The 23,764-nt window shown below is 45.5% G+C and overlaps 1 protein-coding gene across 1 annotated transcript in view; it reads left to right on the top strand.

The window, feature by feature from the left end:
- Positions 1-23,764, top strand: part of CCR6 (C-C motif chemokine receptor 6) — a 77,337-nt gene that overhangs the window by 32,212 nt on the left and 21,361 nt on the right. Inside the window, exons 4-6 of the mRNA XM_033403987.2 lie at positions 5,543-5,655; positions 6,157-11,188; positions 16,060-16,451. The gene's annotated coding sequence lies outside the window, so the exon portion shown is untranslated. The remainder of the gene's footprint in view (positions 1-5,542; positions 5,656-6,156; positions 11,189-16,059; positions 16,452-23,764) is intronic.

The raw sequence follows: 23,764 nt of genomic DNA, 5'->3' as shown, positions 1-23,764 counted from the left end.
TATTTGCAGATGACATGATATTATACATAGACAACCTACAAGACTGTACAGAAAAAAAAAAGGTTAGAACTAAAAATGATTTCAGTACAGTTGCAGGATACAAAATCAATATTAAAAAATCAACTGCATTTTTATACCCCACAGTTAATGATCAGAACAAAAAATTAGGAAAACAATTCCATCAAAAAGAATAAAATACTTAGGAATAAATTTAACCAAGGAGGTGAAATATCTGTGCACTGAAAACCATAAAACATTGATGAAGGAAATCAAAGAGGATACAAATAAATGGATTGGAAGAATTAATATTGTTAAAATGTTCATTTATCCAAAGAGATCTTCAGATTCAATATAATTTCTGTCAAAATTCCAGTGGCAATATTCACAGAAATAGAAAAAATAATCCTAAAATTTGTACGGAACCACTAGGGACTCAAAGGAATCAAAGCAATCTTGAGAAAGAAGAACAAAGCTAGAAGCATCATGCTCCCTGATTTCAAACTCTATTATAAAGCTCTGCTCATCAAAACAGCATGGTATTGGCATAAAAACAACCACATAGATCAATAAAACAGAATAGAGAACCCAGAATAAACACACATATATGGTCAATTCATTTTCCACAAAAGAGCCAAGAATATATAATGGGGAAAGGACAGCCTCTTTAATAAATTTTGTTGGAGAAACTGGACAGCCACATGCAAAAGAATGACACTGGACCCCTATCTTACACCTTACACAAAAATCAACTCAAAATTGATTAAAGACTTGAACATAAGACCTGAAACTGTAAAATTTCTAGAAGAAAATATAGGCAGTAGACCCCTTGACATTGGTCTTGGTGATGATTTTTTTTTTTTTTTTTTTTGGCGGTACGTGGGCCTCTCACTGTTGTGGCCTCTCCCGTTGCAGAGCACAGGCTCTGGACGCGCAGGCTCAGTGGCCATGGCTCATGGGCCCAGCCGCTCCGCGGCATGTGGGATCTTCCCAGACCGGGGCACGAACCCGCGTCCCCTGCATCAGCAGGCGGACTCTCAACCACTGTGCCACCAGGGAAGCCCGGTGGTGAGTTTTTGCATTTGACGTCAAACACAAAGACAACAAAAACAAAAATAAGCAAGGGGACTACATTAAACTAACAAGCTTCTGCACAGCAAAGGAAACCATTAACAAAATGAAAAGGCAATCTACTGAGTGGGAGAATATATTTGCAAACCATATATCTGATAAGGGGCTAGTAGCCAAAATATACAAGGAGCTCGTACAACTCAATAGCAATAAACAAACAAACAAACAAACCCAATTAAAAATGGGCAAAGGACATAAATAGATGTTTTTCCAAAGAAGACATATAAATGGCCAACGGGTACACAAAAATGTGCGCAACGTTACTAATCATCAGGAAAATGCAAATCAAATTCTCAATGAGCTATCACCTCACACTTGTTAGGATGTCTACTATCAAAAAGACAAGAGATAAATGCCAGTGAGGATGTGGGGATAAAGGACCCTTGCCTGCTGTTGGAATGTCAACTGGTACAGCCACTATGGAAATCAGTGTGGAGGTTCCTCACTAATTAAAAATAGAACTACCATATGATTAAGAATCCTACTTTTGGGTATATATCCAAAGGAAACTAAGTCGCTATCTCGAAGAGATATCTCTCCTCCCATGTTCATAGCAGCATTATTGACAATAGTCAAGATATGGAAACAACTTAAGGGTCTATCGATAGATGGATGGATAAAGAAGATGTGGCACCTTATATACAATAGAATCTTATTCAGCCATAAAAAGGAAATCTTATCATTTGCAGCAACATGGATGAACCTGGAAGGCATCATGCTAAGTGACATAATCTGCACAGAAAAAGACAAGTACCACGTGGTATCACTTATATGTGGAATCTAAAAGAAAAAGAAAAGTCAAACTCATAGAAACAGAGAGTAGAAAAGTGGCTGCCAGGGCTGAGGGTGGGGAAAATAGGGAGAGGCTGATAAAGGTTGCAAACTTTCAGTCTTAAGATGATTAATGTCTGAGGATCTAATGTAGAACATGGTGATCATAGTTGATATCACTGTATGCATAATTGAAATTTGCTAAGAGAGTAGAACTTTAATGTTCTCTCTCACACACACAAGAGTTAATTATGTGAGATGATGGATGCGTTAATTAACTCAATGAGGGGGAAATCCTTTCACATGTATACATATGCCAGATCATCGCGTTGCACACTTTAAATATCTTACAATTTCATTTGTCTATCACACCTCAATAAAGCTGGAACAAATAAAAGAAATGAAGTTGGTTTGTGATGATGTGCTCATAATGTTTACCACACTCTTCTAAATGCTCACACAAATATTTATGAAGCAGTATGTTCTAAAATATTTCTGGGGTGCCAAGTCTAGTCTTTAGTGATTTTTTTTCCCCCGCTTCTCCACCCCTTCCTTTTTGGGCATCAGGACACTGATCATCTGCAGTTCCATGGGCATCCTTCCCCCTCGCCATCCTTCTCAGGTGTTAGAGGCCATTAGCCTCTTCACGAAACTCACTCAGACCATGCAGAATCTGAAGAATCATCACTGAACTGTCTTAATCAAGGGAATTCTATGTATCCATTTCTAGCCTAAAATTAAAAGTTATGTTCAAAATCAAAACTACAATGAGGTACGACCTCACACCAGTCAGAATGGCCCTCAACAAAAAGTCTACAAACAATAAATGCTGGAGAGGGTGTGGAGAAAAGGGAACCCTCCTACACTGTTGTTGGGAATGTAAACTGGTGCAGCCACTATGGAGAACAGTATGGAGGTTCCTTAAAAACTAAAAAGAGAGCTACCATATGACCCAGCAATCCCACTCCTGGGAGTATATCTGGAAAAGATGAAAACTCTAATTTGAAAGATAGATGCACCCCAATGTTCATCACAGCACTATTTACAATAACTAAGTCATAGAAGCAAACTAAATGTCCATCAACAGATTAATGGATAAAAAAGATTTTGCATATATACACAATGGAATATTAGCCATAAAAAAGAATGAAATCATGCCATTTGCAGCAACATGGATAGGCCTAGAGATGATCACACTAAATGAAGTAAGTCAGACAGAGAAAGACAAATATCACATGATATCACATATGTGGAATCTAAAAAATGGTACAAATGAACCTATTTACGAAACAGAAAGAGACTCACAGACCTAGAAAACAGACTTACGGTTACCAAAGGGGAAAGGGTGGGTGGGATAAATTGGGAATTTGAGGTTACACACTACTATATATAAAATAGATAACCAACAAGGATCTACTGTCTAGCACAGAAAACTCTACTCAATACCTTGTAATAACCTATCATGGAAAAGAATCTGAAAAAAAATACATATATATATACACACATACATATAACTGAATCACTTTGCTGTACATCTGAAGCGTTGTAAATCAACTATACTTCAATTTTAAAAAAAGAAGAAAAACAAGAAAAAAAATTTTTAGAAGTTATGTTCATGGAAGCAAGCTCAGTTTTTCACTTAAAAAGTGGAAAAAGTTTCACCTGGAAGTTTGATACAGTTCAGTACCTTTGCTAATACCCCCTACAGCAGAGGGGGACCTGCTACAAATGCAAATTGCCTTTACAAAAGGAAAACTTCTGCCGTAGTTTTAGAGCTTTTCCTGTGTCTGCAGGTACTCAAGAGCCTTTAGCTCAAAATAATCCATACAGCAAAGAGGCACATCTGGAGGGCATGTCCCACACCCCTCACCCACAAGTCCGGACCAACACACAAGCCTGTTGGCGCATGGCGGCGCTCAGCCTGCTGGCCTCCAGGGAGCAGTTGGATTCCTGACGCAGGCCGTCTCATCCACACCTGGGCCGACCAGGACTTCCTTCTCTCCCCACCTCTGCGGCGTGTTGGCTGGCTATTCAGCACGACTGGCTGTGTGTTGTTATGTATGGTTTTTTGGGGGGTTTTTTTGGGGGGTATAAAACATTTATTGTTTCACTAGGTTTTTTAAATCTGTTTTTAAACAAATTTTTATTTTATATTGGAATGTATTTGATTAAAAACTTTGTGTTAGTTTCAGGTATACAGCAAAGTGATCCAGTTATACATATACACGTATCTATTATTTTTCAAGTTCTTTTCCCATTTAGGTTATTACAGAATATTGAGCAGAGCTGCCTGTGCTATACAGTAGGTCCTTGTTGGTTAACTGTTTTACATAGAGCAGTGTGTATATGCCAATCCTTAAAAAACTAGAAATAGAGCTACTGTATGACCCAGCAATCCCACTCCTGGGCATATATCCAGAGAAAACCATGGTTCAAAAGGATACACGCACCCCAATGTTCATTGCAGCGCTATTCACAATAGCCAAGACATGGAAGCAACCTGTGTCCATCGACAGAGGTGGGGTGTTTAAAGATGCTCTGGGAAGTTATTCTCATGGGACCAATACAACCCAAGATATTCTGACATGGCACAAAACCGCACTGATTTGAGTTTCCACCCTTTAACAATCACCCAGTAGCATACAGGACAGAATTCTCTCCCTCTCCTTCATCCTCTTCCTGTGTCCCTAAACCCCAGATCTCCTCGACGCTGCTCTGGGCAGGAGGTTCAGGGGCAGGTAAGACGTCGGCCGTTTATTGTTTGAATCCCTCGAAGTGAGTTTCCTAATATGGACGAACGCAATGGTCCCCCCGCATCAAACACTGCTCGAAAAGCCCACGTCAAACCTCCTTATCCTGTCTCCTTTCCAGGACCAGCCAGTCTCCGCACTGTCCCCAAGCCGCCCAGAGGGACCTCCCTCTGTCCATTGGCTCCCACCGTTCATTCTCAGGGATGGCCTGCTCAGGGGTCCGGTTGCTGCCCAGGGGTCCCCTTTCCTGCCCAGGGGTCCTGTTGCTGACACTGTCTCCTTGCACACCTGGCTTCAGGACTCCTCCCAACTCTAGCTTGGGTATCTGTACAGTTTCACACCCCCAGGAAACCCCCTGGTGGTTGGTTTATGCTATCTTGTATCTTTTGTGTGTCAGGTGGCACTAAGTGGTCCTACACAGAACAGAAAACTGAAGGCAGTTGAGCCTTCAGCAGGAAGGCATTGGAGTCTTCTGTCTAGGTCAACGGGGCCAGCTCTGCTCCACCAGCCCTCAAGCAACCCAGCAATTCCTGCTCAGCCGTCCCCAGTCGCTAGGGGGTGGCCCCAAACTCTCAAAGGAGGTGGCATCCTTGTTCCAGCCAGGAGCATGGACGGACAGACAAAGAAGAGGGGCAAAGGGCACCCACATCTCACAGCCAGCACTTCACCACATGGCCGCTCCAAGATACCAGGGAGGCTCGTGTGCAGACTCGGGGCCTTTTTTCAAGGTGCCTCTGTGTCCAGGCAAAAATTCTATTACTGTGCAAGAAGGAGAGACCCGAAATTGGGGGAAATTAGTCTCTACGACAGCACCCACCTTTACAATCTTCACATATTCATGTCTTAAAGGAGCAAAGATGTCCTTTATACTTGACACAGGATCCTTTATACAGGATCACCCATGGGCCTGAAGACAAAACAATTAGGACGTTTCGGGTGCTTGTTCCACGGGCTTTTGCTGGTTCAGATGTGAGGCTGTGACTGCACCATCTTCCCTGAGCACAGTGTAAGCATGTTGTTTCCATTCTTCCTACAAAAGATGCAGGTTCAGCCAGTTCAAAACCAGGAAATGAACATGTGAATGGTTGGAATCTCATGACACAGGGAGGAAAAGCTGTTCTCATCCTAGATTTGTCCTACAAATGGGGCAGCCACTGCTGAGACCCGAGGAGCTGGGACAGGGCTCAGTGCCTGCCACCAAGAGCAGTGGGGGAAGAGGAAGCCAGCCCCAGGGGAGGGTGACACAGAAAGTGCATGTGGTGCAGGGCCCTCCTGTCAATGATGGTAATTAGCACGCCCAGGGTTTGCTTGGTTAAAACCACGACCCCCCAGGAAGTGAATGGGGTGACATGGGGAGCAAAATAAGAGACAAAAACTTTTGTGGACAAGAAAAACAGGTTTTGTTTACAGGCTGCTTAGAGAAAGTATGTAACTAACGACTTTTACTGGTATCAACTAGAAGGACTAGGCATGGACATGTCATTTCTCTCACTTTTGTTCGTCCCAGGAAATGTCCCAGAAACCAAAGGTCGTGATCTGGAAGACATTCTGATTCCAGGGAATGAATGAAGAATGGAAGTCTGGACTTGGAAAAATCCTAATAAATCTTAATGAAAAGTTTCAGATTTTAGCGCAAAGCAGACACTTGGGAAGTATTGGCCAAGTAACTGAAAGAAAAATATTTGAGGACAATTTTATTATTTACAAGTTTTATCAGACGGTTGGAGAGAGACACAGCTCATGAGTTCACTATTTTAGATACCTTTTCATAAGTGCTGTTATGTTAGTAAACATCTGAAGAATGTCAAGGAGGCTGGAAAGGAAACTATGGTCCAAGGTGGCAGGTTGAAAAACACAGACTGTGCTCGCTGGAGTTGTGTGGGGCACACCCTGTGTAACTCTGAACAGCAGTCCTTCTCAGCGTCACTTATGTTTAAATGAACATTCAAGAGCCCTGGAGAGCTGTGATGTGGATACAGAGCCCAGGTGGGTTAAGGAAGGTGTCCCTGTGGGGTGTGGATGGCAACCCAGACTGGAGATCAGAACCAAAGCAAAGTGAGAGGGTAGCCACTCAGCAGGGCAGCGGTGGTGATGGGAGAGTTGTTACGAAGAGGGAGGATTGATCAAATTGGTAAATATTCTGAGGATTAATGGAAGCCATGTTTCCCATGGTCAGAGAAGGAAATTATAAATGTGGAAAGAGTAGAATGAATCCTACTCTTGAATCCTGCTGATTTCAAATTGGAGATTTTGGTGAGAGTCGGGGTTTCAATATATGTACATAGATGTACATGTAAATATAGATGTATCATACATGTGTATGTATGTGTTTGCACTACCGTATGTATGTGTGTATGTGTGTATATGTAAACATAAATACACTCTTTAGATTTTTCCACCAAAATCGGCTGGGAGCAGACACCCCTGTAGCAATGAACATGCTAGACCCAGCTATTAGATTCTATGTTCCATTCTCCACAGAAAAAAAAACCAGACTTGGAGAAATGGCAGATCCCAGGGCTGGGTGGGACTGGGAAATTGCAAGATGGGCTGAAACCAAGAAGTAAGGAAATGCTCAAATAGTGACAGGATGTCAAAAGGATATTTTGGTCAAACCTGGAGAGACTTTTTTTTTTTTTGCGGAACGTGGGCCTCTCACTGTTGTGGCCTCTCCCGTTGCGGAGCACAGGCTCCGGACGCGCAGGCTCAGCGGCCACGGCTCACGGGCCCAGCCGCTCCGCGGCATGTGGGATCTTCCTGGACAGGGGCACGAACCCGTGACCTCTGCATCGGCAGGCGGACCCTCAACCACTGCGCCACCAGGGAAGCCCTGGAGAGACTTTTACATCAAAATAAATAATGATGTTATTATTAATGAAAGTAATAATGGGTTATTCAGTAACCTACTGAGCAAAATAGGAATCCGTGATCCTGTTCTGACGTAAATAAATCGGGAGAGGAGAAAGCTTTTGGTAGCAGAATGCCAGCCTTTCAGCGTGGAAGGACAGGTGGATGGCAGCATCACCAGCGGGTACACTCATAACAATAAGCAACCCAAGAAATATCCAGGTATGCTAGAGCCGGCAGTGAAGGTCTGATGAGGGTAGGGCTTATTTGCAGTCTCAAAACTTCCCCTCATACAGTACTTACTCATTACAAAGGGAAAAGGATGACTTCACAGTGGGGAAGTCTGGCAGATACCACATTCATCACGTGATCACAGTTAGTGCAAGCCGAGGGACAAGGCATCTGGTAGGGCCCACTGGGAAGAGCACAGCACCAGCTCTGTGACATTTCTGCCAGAACTCTGTATCCTGTGTCTAGACGTAAGGATACGCGAGACAAACCCAGACCGAGGACTGTTCTACAGTTGTCTGAGGTGTCAAGGTTGGGAGGCCAGGGAAAGACTGAGAAACAGATTGTGAAGGAGACTTTGAGAACTAGGCGCAATGTGAGATTCTAGGTCAGATCCTTTTGCCCTGAATGACTTTAATGGGACAAGTGGTGAAACTTGAAGGGTCTCCAAGGACTAGATGGGGGGTGTGGATCTGTGCACAGGAGCTAATTCTTCCTGCCTCAGCATCTCAACACATCCTCAGCTCTACTTCCTAAGAGTGCAATATACAAAGTGGCCACAAAAAGTTTCTTTTAGGGGCTTCCCTGGTGGTGCAGTTTCAAAGACTAATATATTACAGAATATCTTCTCTGATCAAAATAAAATCGAATTTTAGAAATAAATAATGATGTTTACAAAAGCCCTAATTATTTGAAAGTTCAACAATATGCTTCTAAATAATCCATGAGTCAAAAAAGTTATGAGAGGGCTTCCCTGGTGGCGCAGTGGTTGAGAGTCCGCTTGCCGATGCGGGGGACACGGGTTCATGCCCCGGTCCGAAGTTTCTTTTACATTTTCTGCCCACTTAGAGACGTAAGGCATGATGATGGTAAGGAAAATGGAAAAATACGGTGTCAGTAAAGGAGAGAAACATAAAAGAGGATTTGGAAGAAATTATTTAGTGGAGAGTAAGAAATGAGAGAAATATGTTCATCGGTTGAGTGGTTCAGCCAGTGGAATCAATATTTTATTTGTATCATCACTGTCCTTTTAACATCAGACATTTGGTGCTTTGATTAACTTTTTATTTTTATTTATTAAAAATTTAAAAATTTGACCATATGTTGGTTCTGAAGCACTAGCATATGGAAACAGGCAAAACCAATGAAAACCTTGCCCTTGGCAGTTCCTAGCTGAATGCCCTAATGTGACAGCTGCTTAGAAATTTAATTCTAAGAAATAATGAGGTTATGCTTGGGAATGGTAATGACTATGTTCAGCTTCTTCAGAGTTTAAGACTTCACACTGGCACCTTTTCTCAGGAGAGGTGGGAGGGAAAGCAAGCAGATGAAAGATGGAGCCTTTTTGTTCTAGTCATTGAAACTTTGCTTTTCATTAATAATTATGGCAATCCAATACAGACTATGAGATGCCAGCAGGCAATATTTCTAAACAATTACATCTTAATATGTATATTAAAGGAATTACATTGAGGATTCGAATGAATAAATCTTCATGAATTATATTCACACAGAATCTCCAAATTCCTTGCATGTGGTAGCGTGTTCTCAGATCTTCACAGTTCAGTTTTCTTTTTAGTAGTTGATGGTTCTTATTTAAAAATCATCTACAACATTGTTCTTTTTGCTCTATAGGAGGCAGAATGTGGACCTATTTTATTCTTTCAGAATTAATGAATTTTGTGATTAGCACTGGTTTCTTCAGCAAACGTGAAAAATTTTACTTCCAAATGGCTGTTTTGTTTACTCTGCTAGGGTCCCGTTGGCATCCTTTTAATTAGGTGTTTCAATAAACAAAGCCAAAACACTCAATTGTAAAATATGTTTTGTACGTATTGAAAAAAAGTATGTATTAAAACGGAAGGACACATTTATCCCAGGATGAAACTCCGACAGTGTTTACATGTTTCATAAGTTCTGCATAGTTTGGGGTTTGCTAGAAGCAGAAGCTGGATTCTAATGGAAGTATTTTACAACCTGGTGGGTAGTCCAGGACCCTGGAGAGCGACCGAGGGCAGGGGGAGAGGGGCAGCCAATGAGAGCAGTGCCGTCCTGCGAGGCCCCTTGCAGCAAGGACCCATTGTGAGTAACTGGCTTGATTCCCCTGGGAAACTCTGGCCCCCCACACACGGAGTGGGGCCACTCCTGTGGGTGCTGGTTCTGCAGCGCTTCCTGTCTGCTATACTTGGGTCAGCAGGCTCTCGTTTCACAGAGATTCCGGGCACAGAGGGAGGATGCCTGAGGCTGGAAGCCTGGCCGCTGGATTAGAAGGTCGAGGCCTGAGGGCACATGAAGGGAACGCACGATATCTGCTTGAAAATCACTTTCAATTATGTAGAAACAGTAAGCGTTAACTAAAACGTCTGGATAAATGAATGTGGAAAAAATCGTGTCGCTACAGCATACGCTGGTCGAATGAATGTCTTATTGGTGATGAAAATGTAATTCTTAAACTTACCAGTGTTTGCTTCTTTCTTTCAAGCTGAATGTCTTTGGCTCTTACTAAGTTTTTTTCAGCAATGGCAAATATTGTCAAGAGCTAACTTACATGTTTATGATGATGAAAGATGACTTCTTGGAAGGAATATTCATGCTCTGCACAGTTCTCAGTCCTCTTGGGGGGAGTGGGAATCAGAACAAGGTGTCTATTATTTTCTGAGCTACCGTGTCCTCATCGGTAAGTGAGCACGATGCTGAGGACCTCACAGGCTCTCGTGAGCACTAGAGACAAAGTATAAAACGTGTGCATACAGCGAGTGCCCCATTGATGACCAGGTTGCCACCCTAGCAGGCTGTCCCAGTTTTTTTTTTTTTTTAAATGAAGAGTGATATCTTCCCACCCAACTATTTAATTAATTAATTAATTATTTTTTTAGATGTTGGGATTTTATTAATTAATTTATTTTTGCTGTGTTGCGTCTTGGTTTCTGTGCGAGGGCTTTCTCTGGTTGCAGCGAGCAGGGGCCACTCTTCATCGCGGTGCATGGGCCTCTCACTATCGCGGCCTCTCTTGTCGCGGAGCACAGGCTCCAGACGCACAGGCTCAGTAGTTGTGGCGCACGGGCTTAGCTGCTCCACGGCATGTGGGATCTTCCCAGACCAGGGCTCGAACCCGTGTCCCCTGCGTTGGCAGGCGGACTCTCAACCACTGCGCCACCAGGGAAGCCCCTGTCCCAGTTTTAACGTGCATTATTTGCCCTGATGAAAAATTTCAAAATTTGAGTGAATTTTGGTTTCAAAGTGATGAAGACTTGAACACCCATTGAAACAGACAGTCTCCCGGTCAGCGGGCTTATCAGTGAACCAAGGTCATTCCTTTTGGAAGGAAATGAGGATGTGTGAATGCAGGAACTTCTGAACGCCATGAGTCTCCAGAGTTATGGAGATGAGGTGTGTGTCACAACGATGCCTCTGCAGAACTGGTTGCTTCCTTGGAGGAACACGTGAGCTTGCAGTCGATCCCGGTAAGACACCTTGCTTGCTTTCTTGGGGGTGGTTTATCGATTCTTTGAGGACAGTTTTCAGGAGATCTGGCTGAAAGACAGCCATGCAGGTATGACCGTCACCTGGAGCTGGAGGAGTTTGTGCCGGACACTGGGTGGGGCCTGGGGCAGCCGCCTGGGCTGGATGGGTGAGGTCTTCCAGGGGGTGTAATGTTTGAGAGCGATGTGTAACTCTGGTGAGCTGGACCTAATGCTATGAGGTGGCAGTTCTGTTGGGAAGGGGTGGGGCAGGTTCCCGGGGGTGACCTGGATGGGACGGTGATGCCCATGGTTCCTGAAAGCAGTAGAAATTCCCACCGTTAATCATCCTGAGAAAGAGATCTTGGAATGAGGGGCCAGAGCCATGGGAGCACAGAGGGACGTCTCCCTGCCCAGCGCCTCTGCTGCTGGGGCTTGGGCTCTGAGGCTGACTGACTGCCTTTCCAGTCGGAGCGGCTAGTGCCTTGCCCAGTGCAATGGCAGTGAGGTGACCACCCAGGAGCCAAGCAAAGAGGGCGTCTGAGGGTCCCCTGAGGACGGCTCTGGAAATATGAAGTCACTTCTAATAGCAACCTAAGTTCCCACATGGATTGGAGCTTCCATTTATGAATCCTCAACCTTCAGTAAGATCTTGTTTAAGAACTAGTCCTTAGCATGCCGTGGGAATACAGATCAGGGCTCAGTCCATGCCTGAGGGTAATAAAGAAGGGGGAGCAAAAGCCCTCTCTCGAGGCCAGCATGGGAGTGGCAGCAAACACTCCAGCCTGGACCACCCTGGGAAATCCTATCTTGTTCTTGGACCCATTGAGAGCTGGCATCTTTTCAGGTCATCCAGTAAATGGTTTAGGATAAGATAGTCTCATATGTCACGTCAAACCCCAAAGAGGGCAGATAGATTGGGGCCTTCCTTGTGGTAACGAATTTCAACCCAGATGCCTGGGTCCCCAGGAGTATCCTCGAGAACACAGGCTCTTTCGATGTCAGAAGACTTATCTGCCACCCTATGACCCATGTGCGTCTTTTCAAAGCAATACGACTTTCTGCTTCTGGGTCTTCTCGGCCATACTGGCACCAACGTAGTGAAGCACTGTGCTGTCTGGGGTGACATGCCATGTGCTCAGATGACTAAATTAGTCCAGAAGGTAAGAGTCAAGTAAGCAGCCCGATGGAGAGGAGCCCAGGATCACCTTCCAATTTCACGCTTATCTGTAGTGTGTTGAAAGCTTGTAGGGTCATGTGGACCATGGCAAGGCCTCTCTCGGGGATGCTCGGGGATTTCCGACGACCTGGGCAGCCACTTTCTCTGCTAACACCCCCTCTCAACCCCTAGGCACGCTTCTCTTTCCACTGTGGGTGCCTGATTCTGAAGACCATCTCTTTTCTTCATTCTTGGAAAGCACCTCTAGCATATGTCTAGTGTACGCAACAGAATTTTACTTGACATTTGGGGGTATTGGAGTGCTGGGTACATCACGGAAAAGACCAGGAAAACCTAAAATCAAATATTAGAAATTTCTGCTCACGTTATTTTATTATGCATGAGTAATGTCTCCCAGACTGGTGTCTGGACCTACATTTGTTTGTCCAAAGCACCATTAGCAAATTTTCCTAATCAATAAGGACAGATAACACCAAGATTACTAACATTACTAACACTATTGTTACGTTTGTACTTGACATCAAAGAGGGCAATTATATCCCATCAGAATGTATTCCTTGACACCAATGTCAGAGACATTGTCAATGCAGAGACCCATGTCAACCGTGAGCTGGACAGACCCCGTTTCTGAATCTAGATGGTGATCATTATGCTTCTTTTCGATGAATCTGTCTGTGGGCCATCACTAGACTATCGTGGGGTGGAGTGATCCTTGGATGGTTAGAAGGCCATGTTATACTTTTATTGCACAGCCCACTGGCCCTCTGTCTGTCTTACTCAGCTGGCTAAACCACAGCTCTTGTTGGGTTCAGCTCTCCTACTCCCTGGCTCTTGTGTCTATATAATGAATGTGTCTAGAAAAGGATAACAAACAATCGTCGTGACTGGCCTTGCTTTAAATTCATGGTTGCTCACTGATGTTGCCTGGAAGTTATGTAATTCTGTCCCCCTTTCATTCTCCCTCTCCCCTAGACGGCTGTTGCATTTCTTTTCCTCTCTTGTCAAAGCTCTGATGCCTCTTTTTCCATCTTCACTCTCAGCCAATGACCTGGTTTCCTTTTGCACTGTGAACAAAGGAACAATCAGAAAAGAACCTGCATAAACACTCACCACCACATCCACCTGTGTACTGTGCCTGTGGACGCTGCCGCCTTGCCTATAACTGAGGAAGTCTCTTGCTGGTGCAGTCTCCCAGCCTCCTCGGTCCACTTGGGGATGGGACCGAGTGCTTCTCCCTTTTCTTTCTTGCATAGTCAACATTTTCCTCCTTACTGGGTCATTCCCACCAGTGTGTAAACATCTCTCATTTCTACCATCTTAACGACAGATTTTTGGACTCCAGAGTCATCTCTAGCTCCTGACCATTTCTCTCTTTCCTCTTGTGTAAACTCTCTGAAATAAGTGTTTGTATCCTCTCCTATTTCCAGCCCCCTTCCAGCTAGGTTTCCCCATGCCACTCAGCAAAGACTGTCAGGGTTGCAATGATTGCATGCTGCTAACTCTAATGGTCATTTTTTTTTTCAGTTTTGTGTTGCTTGGTCTGCTAGCAGCATTGACATACTTGATTATTCTCCCCTTCTTGAAATACTTTTGTGCTTGGCCTCCAGATCTCAGGCACTGAACCTCTTCTCTTATCCATCTGTGCCCACTCCCTTGGTGATCTCATCCACCCATAAGCTCATGACCCTTAAATTTACATCTCCAGCCCAGCACTGTCCTCTGAGCTTCACTTTCAGATAAGCAATTATTTATTGTATTGGTATCTCCACTGGGATATTCTAATAGGTATCTCTAACTTCTCAAGTTCCTAGCTTAATTCCTGATATCCTCTTCCATCCTCAACCTACTGCTTCTGCAATACTCCCATTTTATTTAATCAACTTATCCTGCTAATGTTCAGGTCAAACACCTTAGAGTCATGTTTTGTGCTTCTCTTTCTCTCAAATCCAATATCCAGTCTGTTGGCAAATCTTGTTGACTTTATCTCCAAAACAGACCCATCATATCTTACTGGGATGTTCTTCCTAACTCCATCTGGGTTCCCTGTAATCTACGTTTCACATTGCCACCAGAGTAATCTTCTTAAAATGTGAGTCAGACAATGCTTAAAATGTAATGTCACACAAAACCTTCCAATAGCTTCCCATCTCACCCTAAGGAGAAGGTAAAGTCATTACAATGGACTGGAAGACCCCCTACCTGGCCCCTCTTACCTCTTTTATTTATTTATTTTTGTGGTACGTGGGCCTCTCACTGCTGTGGCCTCTCCCGTTGCGGAGCACAGGCTCCGGACGCGCAGGCTCAGCGGCCATGGCTCACGGGCCCAGCCGCTCTGCGGCATGTGGGATCTTCCCGGACCGGGGCACGAACCTACGTCCCCTGCATCGGCAGGTGGACTCTCAACCGCTGCGCCACCAGGGAAGCCCCCCTCTCACCTCTTTGACCTCAACTCTCCCCACGCTTCCTGGGCTCACTCTAGTCACACTGCCCTCTTTGGTTTCCCCTGAACATGTCAGGCAGATGTCTGCATCAGGGACAGTGCCTTGCTGTCTCTTTGTCCTGAAATGCCCCTCCCCCATATAAACACATGACACACTCCCACACCTGTCTCAGGGCTCCACTTAAGTGTCACCTCTCAGTGACACCTTCCCTGTCCACTCGACTTAAAATTGCCTCAGCAATCCCTATCTGTCCTCCCTGCTTGATTTTTCTCCATGGCACTCATTACTTTCCACCATATTGTAGATCTTTTTCTTTATTTTGTTTGTGGCCCAGCTCCCGTGACTGGAATGTAAAGCCCACGAAGTCAAGGAATCTGTCTGTTTCACTCACTGCTGCAACACTTTGGCCTAGAAAAGTTCCCGTCACGTAGTAGAAGCTCAATAAGCATTTGCTGAAAAAATGAATGAACTGTGGCTTGGTGTAACGTGGACCTGGAAGACCCAGGCCTTATTTTTTTGAATCCACTACTCCTGCTTTATAGACTCTTGAGAAAATTACTTAACATCTTCATGTGCTAGTCACTTTCCATCTGTAAAATGTTTTCCCAAAATCGTTTGTCAGGATTAAGCGAAATGATAAATATGAAAGCTCTTTCTAGTTTTATTAGATGTGTTAACATTAACAACACCATTTATAATCATATAAAAAAGGGAGGAGACAGTCAGACAAACCAGGGACGAACACTCCCACTTCTTGCCCAGCAGGGTCACCGGTGTTTTCTACCAAGGGCCAATTTAGAACTTTCCGTAGGGGGATTTGTGGCTTGACTAATTCTATTTTAGACTTCAGAGAACGTAACCCAGATTCCCCCTCAACTTACAGGACTATTCCCAAACTGAATAGCTGCTCTGGGGATATAGACACTCAGGTTTCTGCTATCCCTGCACAGGTCAAGTTATAACATAATGGCCACACATTGTAGAAAGTGGTGGAGAAGGCAATGTGAATCTTTTGAGGGCAATATTTCTCCTTTGCAACTGGGTTATGCCTTCTTTTGGAGCTGATCGTTGACCTACATTATTTGTGATGTGCAGATTCTCAATTTATCATATCTTTACTTTTAAAGGATAAGTCATGTGGTTTTTTAGGCTTTTAAGCCAGAATGTGGGTAGATGACTATAAAGTTCATTAGGTATTATGTGGAGCTTTTCAGAGAACTTTATAATCATTCTGATTAATTTGTAATTTCCAGGAAGACTAAAAAGTATTTCACAGACTAATAATTCTGAAACGAGAAAAAAACTTGTCTCTAAAATTGAAATTATTAAGTGACCTAGTTGCATCAGCTTGCCTTCCTTCCTCCATCTTATTTTTTACCTTCCTACGATCTGAGGTGTAGCTGGAAGAATGAAGCTTGTGGTGAGACGTTCACCACACCAGCCAGTGTGGGCAAAGTAAGAGCACGAGCGCAGGCACACGTGAGGCGCAGGCGCTGAGCCCGCAGCATCAAGCCGCTTTACTCCGTATGAAGGCCAGTGGCCTTGCGCTGGCGGAGAGAAGTCTAGAGATTAAAGAAACCTGACGTTCAAGAAAGAAAACTCCTGTGGCTGTTCATTTGCGGAACAAGAAGCTACTTCTTCACTGGTAAGTTTTTATTTCATCCTGGGATTTAGGAAACATTGTATCCCTGTTGTCTTGACTGTTTAATGCTTTGAAGATAAAAGAAAATTGCGAACATTTATGGTATCAAGCCAGGCATTGATTGTCACTTAGACCACTTAGCCGCACCGTGGGGAGAGAAGGGGAAACACTAACTTTTGCTGAGTCCGTGATGTGCTGGCCACTGTTCTAGAGACATCACCTGTGTTATTCTAAGTAATCTTATGTTATGTTATGTTACGTAATTCCAACCGCAGTCCTGAGAGCAGGTGTGGTTAAAGGGTTAGGGAGATGAAGTTACACCATCCGTGGGTAATGTGGGGGGAATCGAGGCCCTTCAGGTCGCCTCTGCCCTGCTGATGGTGACTAGCACTTGTGAAAGGACTGCAGGAACAAACCACAGCCACCTTTGAAGGCGCCATCACTTACGTGAGCCGTGACTGTGAAGAAGAAGCGCACACTCTACAAGCCAAAACCAGAGAGTCTCCTTAACTTACCATTTGTGAACATGCTGGGCTGCACCCCTGTGCCCCCGTGGACAGAATGAGGGGTGCTGGTGGATCTAAGTGTGGATGAAGCATGGCAGGGCGGGGTGGGGGGTGGGGGGAGGTGAGCAACTGTGTGAAGGGGGATAGGAATGGACCTGGAGAGCAGGGCGGTGCTCTAGGTCAGGAGCACAGGGCAGGGGCGAGTCCCACATCACGAAGAAGAGAGCCCCAGGGCGCTGACAAATGGGGGATGGGATGGGAGGAAGGGCTGGGGCAGCCTGGAGCCAGCTCAGCAGAAGGTACAGATCCGCGTGTGGACGTACATCCACATGTGGACCTACTCACGGGTCTGGTTCAGGAGAACGGATGAGGCTGCATTCATGGGAAGAAGTTCTCATGATAAAATCATCTTTCAACTGAAAGTGACAAATGGGTGACAATGAGTTTCACTGTGTTGTGGGTTCATGTATGTATGCCATTTAAAAAATACTGTTATTCTGACACCTTATCTTTGATAAAGGTGGCAGGAATGTACAGTGGAGAAAGGACAGCCTCTTCAATAAGTGGTGCTGGGAAAACTGGACAGGTACATGTAAAATTATGAGATTAGATCACTCCCTAACACCATACACAAAAATAAGCTCAAAATGGATTAAAGACCTAAATGTAAGGCCAGAAACTATCAAACTCTTAGAGGAAAACATAGGCAGAACACTCTATGACATACATCACAGCAAGATCCTTTCTGACCCACCTCCTAGAGTAATGGAAGTAAAAACAAAAATAAACAAAAGGGACCTAATGAAACTTCAAAGCTTTTGCACAGCAAAGGAAACCATAAACAAGACCAAAAGACAACCCTCAGAATGGGAGAAAATATTTGCAAATGAAGCAACCGACAAAGGATTAATCTCCAAAATTTACAAGCAGCTCATGCAGCTCAATATCAAAAAAAACAAGAAACCCAATCCAAACATGGGCAGAAGACCTAAATAGACATTTCTCCAAAGAAGATATACAGATTGCCAACAAACACATGAAAGGATGCTCAACATCATTAATCATTAGAGAAACGCAAATCAAAACTACAATGAGATATCATCTCACACCAGTCAGAATGGCCATCATCAAAAAACCTAGAAACAATAAATGCTGGAGAGGGTGTGGAGAAAAGGGAACACTCTTGCACTGCTGGTGGGAATGTGAATTGGTTCAGCCACTATGGAGAACAGTATGGAGGTTCCTTAAAAAACTACAAATAGAACTACCATATGACCCAGCAATTCCACTACTGGGCATATACCCTGAGAAAACCAAAATTCAAAAAGAGTCATGTACCAAAATGTTCATTGCAGCTCTATTTACAATAGCCCGGAGATGGAAACAACCTAAGTGCCCATCATCAGATGAATGGATAAAGAAGATGTGGCACATATATACAATGGAATATTACTCAGCCATAAAAAGAAACGAAATTGAGCTATTTGTAATGAGGTGGATAGACCTAGAGTCTGTCATACAGAGTGAAGTAAGTCAGAAAGAGAGAGACAAATACCGTATGCTAACACATATATATGGAATTTAAGAAAAAAAAATGTCATGAAGAACCTAGGGGTAAGGCAGGAATAAAGACGCAGACCTACTAGAGAATGGACTTGAGGTTATGGGGAGGGGGAAGGGTGAGCTGTGACAGGGCGAGAGAGAGTCATGGACATATACACACTAACAAACGTAAGGTAGATAGCTAGTGGGAAGCAGCCGCATGGCACAGGGAGATCAGCTCGGTGCTTTGTGACAGCCTGGAGGGGTGGGATGGGAGGGTGGAAGGGAGGGAGATGCAAGAGGGAAGACATATGGGAACATATGTATATGTATAACTGATTCACTTTGTGATAAAGCAGAAACTAACACACCATTGTAAAACAATTATACCCCAATAAAGATGTTAAAAAAAAAACAAAAAAACAAAAAAAAATACTGTTATTCCATTAATATGACAATACTGGAGGCATTTGCTCTAATCTTGCAGTATGTCTTCTCTTACTAAACATCCTAATCCTTCTGAGCCCTCGCCTACCTGGAGGTCTCTTATCTAATAACATCAAGCCTCGAAGACAACTTGAGAAAGAGGAAATGAACACAAGAGGAGACTCTTGCAGCCAAAATAGATACCACAAAGCCCATCCCCTCTCCCAGGGGAGACCCTCAGGTGCACATTCAGATGTACCGACTCTTATTTTAGGTGAGGTTCTGGTAAGTAGGGCTGTTTGGTTTCCCAGCCCAGAGCTTATAGAAGCAAACAGTTTCAAGCGGGAAGGTCACTCCTGGAGTCAGGCGCCGGGAGGAACACGGCAGGAAAGAGGACAGGGTGGGATGGGAACACCCCAATATACAGAGAGGACGACTCGATGTATTTCAGTCTGGGGCCATGTAACGCACAAGCAAATAGCCCTCAGTATTTGAGCGACTTCTGCTTGGAATTTGGTGCTTTCCTGTAGAGGAGAAAAGCTCACGTCTGCGGTGGTGACAACAAAGGCATCAGAGGCAGGGCTGGACCACGGCGATTTTATTAGAAGATGCATTTGAGCCAGAATTTCATCAACCAGGTCTCAAATTTTAAAATACTTAAAACTGCAGACGATCAACCTCAGTTGGAAGTTAATTCAGAATTACCTTCCCCCAGGACAAGGTGAATTAGACATTGCCAATTCCTCTGTCAAGTACACTCAGCATCCAGCGAGCTCTTCATGGCCAGGCGAGGTCTTAGGATATACAGAGGATTCCATGTCAGAGAAGGTTGATATCTGTGAAATGCGTTCCATTGTACTTTGCACAACTTCTTCTGTTTGGGGAGTAGAGGGAGGAGTTGGATGCATGAAAAAAGAGAAAAGGGAACAAAGAAAGGATGAAGATGTGAAGGAGGGGGCGGTCTGAGCAGAAGGTAAGGAGTGAAATAGAGGGGAAGTGTTAAGATGGTGAGCGAGGCCGTCGAGGGGGAGGTGCAGCCACCCAGGACCAGGGGAGGGCCGGCGGCAGATAGAGCAGGGCTCGCCCTCAGCCCTTAGCAGGAGCCACTAGGACTGGGGTGCGGCCAGGCCTCTGCACTTCCCCCCTCAGCCTCCTTCTGCATGGAGTTGGAAGGACTTCACCCTCCCTGTTGTCTGTCTCCCTGCTCGTCATACCAACCACCTGAGATTCCGGGGGTGAAGGGAGGATGAGCCACAGGTTAGCGCAGCCCCTGGTCTTTCCTGCTCATGTGTGGCCTCCTGGGCAGCAACGGCCCCAGGGGTGTTAAGAACTGCAGGCCCGCTCGGTCAGAGTCTGGAGAGGGGATTCAGACCCTCACTCCGTCTGCTCACTCGGAACCCCTCCCCGGCCCCCCTCTCCGCCCCGCCGAGGCAGAGAAATCCTCAATCCAAAGGCTCGTTACTGTTTCGGAGGCGGCGGCTCCTGCTGTTGTGTTGTTACGTTTCTCTCCCCAACCATCTTAGTGGCTGCTGAGGTGACGGCCAGGAAAGCAGCGGGGCTGTTGTCACATTATCATGACCTCGTCCTTTCTCATTTCTGTAGGACCTTTATAAGTCAGCCTGGCTGTTCCCGTTAGACAGAATGAAAACAGAGGCCTGAATCTGGGTCACCGAGGAATGCAATGAATCAGTGGAGGCCCCAGGCCCTTTGCTTGGCTGCCCTCCCTCCCATGCACAGAGAGCACCGTCGGGAACTGGGGCAGTGATGTCTTTACGGGTTCAAGGAAGGAGGCTACATATTTTATTTGCGGGTTTATCTAACATCAGAATTGTTGGATTGGAGGTCCCCAACATAAAAGGACGTATGGCTTTCAGATTTGTTTCTGACCGATAAACAGAGGTTTTAGGAAAATAAAAGCCACTGTCTTGTATGTAAAATTAAATGAAAATGCAATAAAATAGCTTAGTCTTCTTTGGCTTTTCTGTCACTTTTAGCCTTTTCAGATTCTGTAAAATAGGCTGAAGTGATTTGCATAACTCCTCCCATGTGCTCTGGTCAGGGGTGGGCGTCCTCTCTCCAGACCTGAGGTGGAGGGACTTGCTGGCCTCCTATGCGGTGTCTGCCGGGGACCAGCCCCAGTGCCCTTCCTGTCCTCCTTCTTGATTTGGTAGAACAGGTGGAAAGGGGGCCTTTCTGCTGTCCCCACTCTGTGATCTAATCCTGTCTATCCTGATAAAATTAGTCATGCCCTCGTTGAAGAGTTTTGTGATATTTTAAAGTTAAGTCTGAGAAAAGCCAATCCCACTGGAAGTTAGTTTTAATGCTACTTAGAGCTCTTTCATTGATTGTAATAATCTCACTCTGGTTTTCCTGTTCTGAGCCGGCAGTCGTGTCCAACAATTCCTTTCACCATTTACTGTAACTGATGTGAAGCAAAATAGCATGTTCACTGTTCTGGAAACTGATGGAAAAAGTGGTGAATATGGGAGCAGTGAGACAATGAAGATTATCAGGAAATATCTAGAAGGTGTAATTTCTGCAGAAGTGAACATTAGTGATATCGGCAACAGTTACTACAATTAGTCTTTTTACAGTTCTCAGAGATTGTTTCATTGTACAACCAATGTATCTCATTATTAAATACATGGAGAGCACAAAGATTTAGAAACAAAATTATATTTCTAGCCCCCCCACCAAGCAACCATAGTTATCATTTCAATATATTTCTTCCCACACCCCTCCCCCACACCCCTCCCCACACCCTCCCCCACACCCTCCCCCACACTCGCCCCCATGCCCCCCACACCCTCCCCCACACCCTCCCCACACCCTCCCCCACACCCTCCCCCACACCCTCCCCCACACCCCTCCTCCACACCCTCCCCCACACCCCCCACACCCCTCCCCCACACCCTCCTCCACACCCTTCCCACACCCCTCCCCCCACGCCCTCCCCCACCCCTCCTCCATGCCCTCCCCCACACCCTCCCCCATGCCCTCCCCCACACCCCCTCCCCCAACCCTCCCCACACCCTCCCCCCACACCCTCCCCCACACCCCTCCTCCACACAGTCCTCCCCCACACCCCATCACTCCTTCCTCCCAGCTTTTCCCTCCTTCCACCATCTCCCAGAGCTTCATTTTTTAGATCGGGTTAATCTTTTCTGTTTAACCCCCTTTCCTCTGGCACACGATCTAACAGAACCTTTCTCTCCCCAGCATGTCTGGGGAGATCAGCAGGAGGAGCGCACCCACTCCATGGCTGGGCAGCCTGGGTGTCTCAGAATCCCTCCTTCCTCCCGGCTGAAACCACCTCCTTCCACTCTCCTGTCTTTTGGCCCACATCCTCCTTTTGGCACAGTGGAGAATAAGGCCGTTCCTTTTCCTTGCTGGCTTTCTTCACACACTGAAGGCTGCAGCTTCCCTGAGGTTCCCTCCCGACCCCCTCCTTCCTGGCGTGTGCTGGTCCCAGGCCCCTTCATCTCCCTAATCATGCTCTGCCCTCACCATGGCTGAGTAGAAGGGCTCCCCGCCCCCGGTCCTCAGTGCCGTGACTTCTATTAGATCCTGGTCTGCCCAGGACAGCCGTGGTCTCAGCTCTGAGGTTTCTGCATTCTGGGAGACCAGGACGGTTGGCCACCCCAATCCTGGCAGCCCGTGAGGAGGGGGGCTGGGCGGTTGCTGCTGGCGTGAAACGTTGACTCCCGTCTCTATGGTGTGAGGGCTGACTCCCCTCCCGCTGCTGGTCCATCAGGGGACACCAGCTCCTCTGTACTCCTGGGCTGTGCCTGAGGGCTGAGCAAAGCCTGGAGTCAGAAGACCAGCGCTTTGGGTGTTGAGATGGGATCTGTGCAGGGGGCAGTCTCTGTTCCCACAGTCACAGCTAAAAGCGGGCGTGGGCCGGGGGTGTGGAGTGGGGTCAGCAGTGGTGTCTGCTCAGTCCCAGGGCTCAAAAAAGAAAGCCTCACTTGTGCCTGCTGCCCCCCTCACGCCGTTCTACTTCTTTGCGTCTTACTGCCAGGTTTTGGTCTTTGTTTGATTTTTTATTCATGCATTTAAAAATTGAAGTCTAGGTGATTTACAAAGTTGTGTTAGTTTCTGCTGTACAGCAAAGTGATTCAGTTGTACGTATAGACCCTTTTTTATATTGTTTTCTATTATGGTTTATTACAAGATACTGAATATAGATCCCTGTGCTATACAGTAGGAACTTGCTTACCACAGCCAATTAAAAATTTTTTTTTCTACATCTGTGGTCTTTATTTCCTGAGGCCACACTATCGTCTTAGATCCTTATCATAAAGCTTTCACTTGAACATTCAGACTGAAAGTTTATCTTCCAAGAGCACCGTAAACACGAGTGATTAACTCCAGAGGTCAGTTTCAGTCCTCAGAGTCTCTACTCCGCAGGTCTTTCTTCAAGCACTTTTCTCCCTTTGCTCCAGTAACACTGTATTGATTTCAAGGGACCTATTCTTCTGGCCACTTCTTTTCTGTCTTTTTTCCTCACTTCAATCTGTTCTCCTGTTTCCTGTGCTTAAGTGCAAGCTCCCAGAGCTTTCATCTGCATCTCTGAGTTCAGTTACAACCTCCTGTGCATAACTCTCCCTGCATCTCATGCTAGAGCGCCCCTCTAGGACAGAATGAGAGGGGGGAGGGGCGGGGGGAGGGGTTGGAGGCAGAGAGGGAGGAGGGGGAGGGGAGGGGAAGGAGTGGGGAGAGGTCAGCTCTGGGGGTACGTACCAAACACGCGGGAGATCTGCACTTCCCGTGTCTCTAAGCTTCACCTAAAGCCTTCACAAATCTCTCCGCTTCATTTTATTAATGAGGAGACGGACACCC

This window comes from Orcinus orca, chromosome 12, assembly GCF_937001465.1.
Source record: "Orcinus orca chromosome 12, mOrcOrc1.1, whole genome shotgun sequence".
NCBI lineage: Eukaryota > Metazoa > Chordata > Mammalia > Artiodactyla > Delphinidae > Orcinus > Orcinus orca.
Note: the sequence above shows the minus strand (reverse complement) of the source record. Positions and strands in the feature narration are given on the sequence as shown.